The sequence below is a fragment of the Littorina saxatilis genome, linkage group LG16, assembly GCF_037325665.1.
Source record: "Littorina saxatilis isolate snail1 linkage group LG16, US_GU_Lsax_2.0, whole genome shotgun sequence".
Lineage (NCBI taxonomy): Eukaryota > Metazoa > Mollusca > Gastropoda > Littorinimorpha > Littorinidae > Littorina > Littorina saxatilis.
In genome coordinates this window covers 44668258-44676444 of record NC_090260.1, presented here as the reverse complement: position 1 = coordinate 44676444, position 8187 = coordinate 44668258, and the positions used below count along the sequence as shown (strand labels likewise).

Below are 8187 nucleotides of genomic sequence, written 5' to 3'. Positions count from 1 at the left end.
CCGAACATGAGGAACATATTCACCCACTAGTGTCTCTATATTGCTGGACAAAATGTCCCATGCCTCCTGTGCTTTGAGTCCTTCAATTTTGTTTGCTAAGTTGAGAGATGCAAACTTAGTTTTCATCGAGTCATAGTCCCCCCTGGCATAGGCGAACTTCCCCTCAGACCCATGGTCTATCTTACCGGCATAGCATATGTACTCAAACATTAAACAATGGTGATGGCTTTTACCTAAAGGCGCATGATGTTTTAGATTCGCAACCATGCCTTCCTCATTCGTTAACACCAAGTCAATGAGAGTAGGTTGCTGATCACCTCGACAATGAGTAGGGTCCACAACATGCTGATACAAGAAAGTGTCTCTGATCGTGTCCAAGAACACAGTGGCCTTATGTTCTGCGTTAGACGGTGACGTGCCTTCGCTCCAGTTCACTTCAGGATAGTTAAAGTCTCCAGTCACTAGCACATGAGTTCTATTCGTTGTAATTTCTTTCAGTAAAGTGTTCAGTGCATTGTTATTGTCCACAGAGCTGTTTGGCGACCTGTATACAGTTCCCAGTAAAAGCTTATCTCCCTTCACAAGTGGTATCTCACACCACACAGACTCTAAAACTCTTGCATGGTTGCCATCTAGAACAATCTGTTGCGCTCCATACTGTTCACGTACGTACATAACCACCCCCCTAGTCCCCTGTACACCCCCCTGGATGTTAGTAAAACAACTGTAGCCATCAATCTTTATTTCACACAAATCCACAGTAAATCTAGAAAATTTTGGTAAAATCTCAGTTACACAAATGATGTCAGGCCTATCACACTCAATCGTATGTAAAAGCTCTGCCCTTTTGTTAAGCAGAGTATCACTGTTAGTGTAAAAACAAAAAAGGTTTTTCTTTGTACAGTTTGCTCCCAAGTTAGAGCTCTTATCCTCTGTCTTACTCCCCTTCCCTCCCCGAGTTCCTTTCTTTTCTCTTACTCTCTTCCCTTCTCCGCATTTTCTTCCAGTACTATCGTCCCCACCCCCTGCTCTGCCACTGGTTTGTCTACTGGCTGGTTTCTTCTGTTCACATTCACCACCCTTCCATTTCTGATGACCCATGTTTCTGTTCCCTTCTTTTCCCTTGTCGCTTCCCTCTTCTGGTCCCTTTCCTCTACCAGCTTCTTCATCTCTGCCCTTTCTAAAGGGGTACAATCCTTCTTGATAAAAACTCCTTTAAAAGTTTCATTGTCTTTCAGTTTTCTGGCTTCCCTCAAAACACTATCCACCTGGGTGCCATCTTTCAACGTGACCAACAGAGGTTTTTTGTTCTTTCCCTCTGACCCCTGCGACTGCGAGTGCAGCCTTTTACAACTGGCTATCTCTACCTCTATCCCCAAGGCCTGCGAGCATGCCTTCTTCACAAAAATAGTGTCATCTGATTTTCTGGTTTGTGCATCGTCTGAGTTGCTCACTGGCACACCAAACCACACCAAGTTTGCCTTTCTTCTATCCCTCTCTGCCATTTCTGCCAACAGTTTGACGCTATCATCCTCTCCTTTCCCCCTATCAGCCTTTCCCTTAACTACTTCCTCCCCCTTCTTCCCGCCCTCAGGCTTTGCAGTCCCTGATGCCCCCTTCACAAATTCTTCCCTCAGGCTTGTCAACCTGGTCATGAGCTCCTTCTCCATAAATTCCTGGAAAAGTGCGCTACACTTTGCTTCTATTAGCTTGTCTTCTTTGACTGCTGCCAAGGCAGCACCTTCGCAGCCTTCACAGAAACTTGATCTTATTTCTTGTCGGTTCCTGATTCCAAAAGCATATAGATATGATATGTTTGGATTAAAAACACGCTCAGAAAGTTAAAGCGAAGAGAGGTACAGAAAAGCGTGCTACCCAGCACAGCGCAACCGCTACCGCACTAAAACAGGCTCGTCAATTTCACTGCCTTTTGTATGAGCGGAGGACTACCGTCGGTCATTGTGACAAAATGCAGTGCGTTCTGTTTCATTCTGTGAGTTCCACAGCTTGACTAAATGTATTAATTTCGCCTTACGCGACTTGTTCTTCGTATTTCCGAAGATCGGGTCCTCTTGGCTTATTAGACGCCTAATTCTTCCACACTAAATTGTTTCTGAAATATTGTGTCGACTTTGTTATTCAATCCAGTTAATTACACAACTTGCTGTTACACCATGCTCTTTTCGAGACTGCCCATTGCGCCCCCGATACCTCACTGGTGTTGTCTGGATAGAGGCCAGACTGCGTGATTTCCTCATATCCGGGTCTTGCGTAAATTGTGTGCTGGGACATCTTAAGGCTGTTTACCTTGGCCGAAAGAGAATCAATGTCTGCTATTTTCGAGCTCTACGCAGTGCTCAAAGCTTTGCAAAACAAATAAATTCGTTCCAATAGGCTTTTACTGGTGTTCTAGTGCTGACATAACAGCCAGGAATAAAATCAAGCTGACGTACTCCCTTACAGAAAAAAAGGCCCTGTGGCGAGCCTCGCAGCGAGGTCGCAGCGAGCCTCGCTGCGAGGTCGCCGCGAGGCCGTAATTTACCATGCAAATTAAGTTTGCTGCGACTAAGTCGCAGCTAGCTGCGATGTAGTTATATATCCTTATATGGAGATCCCACCCGCGAGCTTGATGTGATGAGGTCGCGGCTAGCTGCGATGTTCCCTGCGAGCTTGCCGCGACCTAGCAGCAGCTAGCTGCGATGTCCTGGACCCCTTACTGTGAGCTTGCCGCGACCAGGTCACAGCTAGCCGCGACCAGGTCACAGCTAGCTGCGACCAGGTCACAGCTAGCCGCAACCAGGTCACAGCTAGCCGCGATGTTCCTGGGATCATGCTGCGGCTTGCCGTGATCTAGTCGCAGCTAGCTGTGATGTAGTCGCAGCTAGCTGTGATCTAGTCGCAGTTAGCTGCGATCTAGTCGTGGCAAGCCACGATGAATTATTATAGACCCAAGCAGGTTACAGCTAGCCGCGACCAGGTCGCAGCTAACCGCGGTAACCCGGACCTGTTCCTGATATAGTCACAGCTATATACCGCGATTAGGTCGCAGCTAGCCGCGATTACCTCGCAGCTAGCCACGATTACCCGGACCTATATGTGGTAGTCACAGCTATATATATCCGCGACCATGTCACAGCTATAGCTAGCAACGACCAGGGTGAGCCGGGATATCCCTGGCCTGTCCTCCAAATTCTTACCACGTACAAGCTTTCCTTGAGCCAGCTGCAGCTACCTGTGCAGTTGTCACGGTTTACTGCGATGTCCATGAAATCATCAAGCAACGACCTTCAAATTTCACAGCAAGTGAGCTGCAACCTAGTGATGAGTGATAACTTACTGCAGTTATGCAGGAGGAAATGCTTTACCAAACCCTGAACATTGTTTAGATGGTTTAAAGTCCCAGTTAAAATATACCTAAACCCTCCCAGAAAAATGCTGCAACCAGCTTGTGGGTGCATGCAAATCCTTTCGCACTGACAGGCCATTGTGCTACATACATTCTAAATTGACTAGAGACAGAAGCAGTTCAACACATGCAGACGCATATTCTCAAATGTAAAACAAACAATTGGTTTAAATTCAAATTATTTAATAAAAGCTCGTTTGGCATAAATTCAGATTAAATAGAGCAAGCTGTATCCTGCGATCAGGACGAACAAGTTCATCAGAGTTCACAATTTTTTGCCGAAATACAAGATCGCCAGCACTAGCAATCGCTCATGCTGGTTTTTTTTACCAATGTCACATGGGTTTAGCTAAAGGTCTCGTGAGTAATTTTATGTTTAAACATAAACAGCTGCTTAACCTTTTTTCCAAAGTTAATTGCAATACACCCTAAAAGTAAAAGTGTAGAGCTATCAGCGATATAGTTATTATGAAAAACTATATTTTGAAAATGAAATCAAGACAGTACATTACAGGCTAACCAGTACATAATATGTTGCATACCTACCAAGTAGTGTATGCACTCTCCGTCCAAGAAGTTCTCCCCTTCTTAACCCAAGGTGGCTGAGTGCATCAGAAACAAAATCAACAGAGATGAGATTCTTCCCCTTTTTCGCGGAATTCTGCTCAAAAGTTGATCCCCAGGACCGTTTTCCATGAATCGTCCAGATCCCTTGAGAAAAAAAAGGGGGAAGGGGGGGGGGGGGGGGGTAGAGGTTGATTATCAAAAATCTGACCTGCCAATGACTGAATCGCCCAAAAGACTAGACCGGTTTTTGATTGTCCGGACCGACAATACCTCCGACAAAAAAATCTCCGCCGAGCTCAAAACCAAAAATCTACGAAATGAACTTTAGACCCGTGTACGAACTGTCCATTTGGGAACAAATTTCTCCTCATCATCAGTGTCTTCATCGCGGAAGTTCCTAAATGGGCTGATTTAGTTGTTGACTTTAGCCACTTTAGCAAGATGGCGTCGTCAATGCGATTGTTGGCAGAAACAGAACATGCTTTAGCTTCTGAGATTGATAAAGGGCTAAAGAACAAATGGGTTTGGGCGTGGAAAGACGAAATTATAACTACCGAAGTGAAGGGACGAAAACTTTCCATCCGTCTCGGAGATTCGGTTCAAAAGTTGAATGTTCGGGGAAGGCACAATGCACGTGGTGTAATAAAGTACTGGGCTACAAATAGAGAGGCAAGAGCGTGTTGAAAGACCATTTGACCACATATTTGTCCTTGTGTGCACACTTGTGTTTGTCAGTCTGTGAGTGTGATGTTATTTTCAGTGACTGTTGTTGTTTATTTGTGAGATTCATTCTAGAAATGCATGAACAATGCCCAAAGTTCTAATCAAAATATTCTGCTGCTAAGACTCATTTCTGAGCAATTTTTTGTTATGTAAATGCTAAAAACGCATCAGCTTCAGCCCCCTGACTCCCACAAGGGGCAACGCAAAGGGCCAAACTTCCTTTACCCTCTTATGTCAAAATTTGGGAATCTCATCTCTGAATCAAGATCTCTGACAACCTGAAGAAATGCTGTTGTTCCTGTCTCCCCACTGAGGTGCTCCTTGAATTGCTTCTCCCTGCGATCAATGACACCACCAATCCGATCCACAGGAAAGGTAACTTCTGGGAAGAGCTTCTCAAACCAGGAGTGGACCTGAAAAAAAGTCAATATCAGTCTGTGTTCCAAAAGATAATATTACCCAATATTGACGGACTGTGTGATGATATCTTCTGCTATGGTCTGTTGAGACAGTGATATCAAAATCGAGACTGGAGGTCGAGATTTTGATATCACTGTCGAAACAGACCAATAGCAGAAGATATCGTCACACAGTCGTTAGATATATTGCTAATTCTCGGGACATTTTGTATTTATTGTAAAGAAATTACAAAAGTATTTGTCTCAGTTTTGGCTGTTCCATATCCCTCCCTCTGATTATCATTTCTTTTTGTTCACTCTTTTCTTGTTCTTTTCAGTTTTTCAAAATGTTTTTTCTTTCAAAAAGTCTTTAGTCACTTGCTCAACTAAATTCTGGGATAATTACATTTTTATATATATTTGTTTGTTTTAAAATTTAGGTGTTTTTGTTTTTGAAGTGGGGAAGCAATAAAGAGGTCGTCGATATCAAAACTGATATCAACGGAAATGTCGTCGATATCACTTTTGCACTGAGCTCAGTTTTGCCCAATTGACCAATGGAAATCCATGTAACATATGAAATAGCAATATACCAGTGCATGAACTATGCTGCAGTATAGTAAAAGGGACAGCCAAAGAAATAAATACAAATTATCAATGTCTATTATTATTTTGTAATTAATTTTAGTGGATAAAGAAAAGACGCAAAGGATTGCTAGCCTGTTTATAAATACATAAGCATATCTATAAGACAAAAAAAGTTGTGATCAACCGAGTACTTACCACTGAAGAGGGCTTGCCACTTTGCCTCTGTAACTGCAGCAAAACCTTGTTTGTCAGCCCCGGTCGCCACGGCCAGAGGCAAGAAAATAGTTAGCAAGTTGTTGGTGCATGTGTGTCATCTGGAGAAAAGAACAAAAAGTAAGTTATAACAATAACATCAAACACTACTTCTGCAGAAAGAAAAACACCATTCAAACTCAAAGAAGAAAAGTCAGTTATTTCATTTTCAATAAATGAAAAAGCAGCTACCAGTATTTTATAAAAAATATATCTATAATATCTGTTTTCTCACACGAAATAAGTCGACATACATGTGCGAAACATTGCGAGTCCGCAAAACGTTCTCAGAGTCAGCTGGTGAATTCTACTTTTGGTTTCCACTCAGCTGGTGCAAGAAAAGAAGAAGTTACGTGACCTGAATAAAATCAGTTTTTGAACAATATGCAATGTTTTCATTTCGTAGATGCACCAGAAATAGTTTTTTTTATATCTTTTGATAGGTCTACATTGTCAATGATTATTTTCGTCATTAGATTCTATTGGGTTAGAGAAAAAAACGAAAGCGGTTCGTAACACAACCCTTCCGCTTGAAACACAGACAGGCCATCGAAGTCGAACCGCTTCGTCAAATTCAGTACAAAATACCTTCTGTCATTTCGTACATCCGCCATTAAAAACATTCAATCAATACTTTAATATGTCTAAACTTACCGAACAGAACATCTTGAATCGATGTGCCGGACGAAAAGAATGCTTGGGTCGAATTTGTTGAGTCGGTAATCGCGGCTTGAGCCACCGGGCGCCATTTTCAAAACTGCAGGCAAAGCTATTCGAGCCTCGTTTTGGGCGTCTTGCTCGGAGGACACATGTCGGACTGACTTCATTTTTTGCTTGTTTAAAGAAAAATTCGAGCTGAATCGAATGGTGTATTTCATTTGGCAGTGTGATAAAGTTGTCGGTAGTTTGATTTTGAAAACTTCAACCGCAATTTTTGGTCACTTTGTTTTCCAGTTCTCAAAATATACGAAATTATAGAGCTAGCTCTGCTCTTTCAAAACACCCATTGTAGTTTCTTTGACGCGGAGCAAGAGAGCGTAAAGTACGACGACCGAACTGAAAAATGTTGCGCATCACAGCGCGCGGAGGCTGTGTGAGGCTGAACGGTACTTCAATAAAATATTCATACAAAATCACATAGTAAACACAAATTAACTAACGAAAATGGTATGTATTTTGATGTGGTATACATTTTTTATTTTATTCGGTGAATTTCTTTACATTTTTGGCATCTTCAGGTGCATTCTCTAACCTTCAGTCATCGGTTAGTGGTTCTAATAACCTTTAAAACAGCATGGTCTGGTCCTTTGAAATGGGGTGGAAAAAATCCCGATTGCGGCTAGGAGCTAAGTGATACAAAGAAGGTTTGACCAGTGGACGATACCTTCCGCCTGTGATCAAGACCTGGGAACACATAATTATTGCCGTATTAGACTATGTATGCTTGTTTGTCTAAAAATACGATCAGTATGGTTTAATGATTATAACAACTTTACAACTCTGCATTTGATCAATGGTAACCGCTTTTGTCATTACACATTAAAAGAAACATTTGGTTTAATGTTTTGGTAAACTTTTTAATGTTGCAACGGTCAAATGTATGGAGTACACCTTTTTTTTCCTGAAAATATATATATATATGCCAAATTTGTTTGAGAATACTCCAAGCGCAAAACAGCTAGGGTTCCAGCTATATTTTTTAATGGAATTGTTTGATCGTCACACTGCCAGTTAAATTTCTCTTGTTTGTTGGTGTGCAAGCTATATATGACTAAGTGCCAAAAGGTGCTCACAGAACAGAAGACGACTTTGTTTTACAATAAAAATGTTTCTAAAAACGTGTGTCTGCTGAAAATTGGTGTGTGTGTGGATGAATGTGCGAAGAGATAGTGGACATAATTTCGTGTGTCTGACTTGAACGGTTTTGAAGTTATCTTTGTTTAAAGTCAAAAATAACGCCAAAACCGGCCATCTGAAAAAGGACATCGTGATACCTCGTGTTTTGAATATGCCACAGAAAAATAACAAGAAGCACAAATGAATTGCATTTAGTTTGATTGAATGCCTGAAACATCGCTTTACAGACGAGACCAAACGTCAAATCTAAATCTCGAGAGAATTTTTTTTTTTCGATAACCGAATTTTAAGGTGTCGCACGCAAGATGTGTCGTCATCACGGCATACATTTTTCAATCGCAGATATTTACTAAATTTCTTTTTCAAAAACTCTGGAATTGATGTCGACACGTCAAG

The 8187-nt window shown here is 41.8% G+C and overlaps 1 long non-coding RNA gene across 1 annotated transcript; it reads right to left on the bottom strand.

Annotated features, from left to right (window-relative positions):
• Positions 1–2458: 2458 nt before the first annotated feature.
• On the bottom strand, positions 2459–7493 carry LOC138951110 (uncharacterized). Its single transcript, XR_011450991.1, has 3 exons — positions 6589–7493; positions 5878–5996; positions 2459–5109 (listed from the first exon to the last, which is right to left on the bottom strand). It is a non-coding gene; the product is annotated as an uncharacterized lncRNA (long non-coding RNA).
• Between the last annotated feature and the right edge of the window lie 694 nt (positions 7494–8187).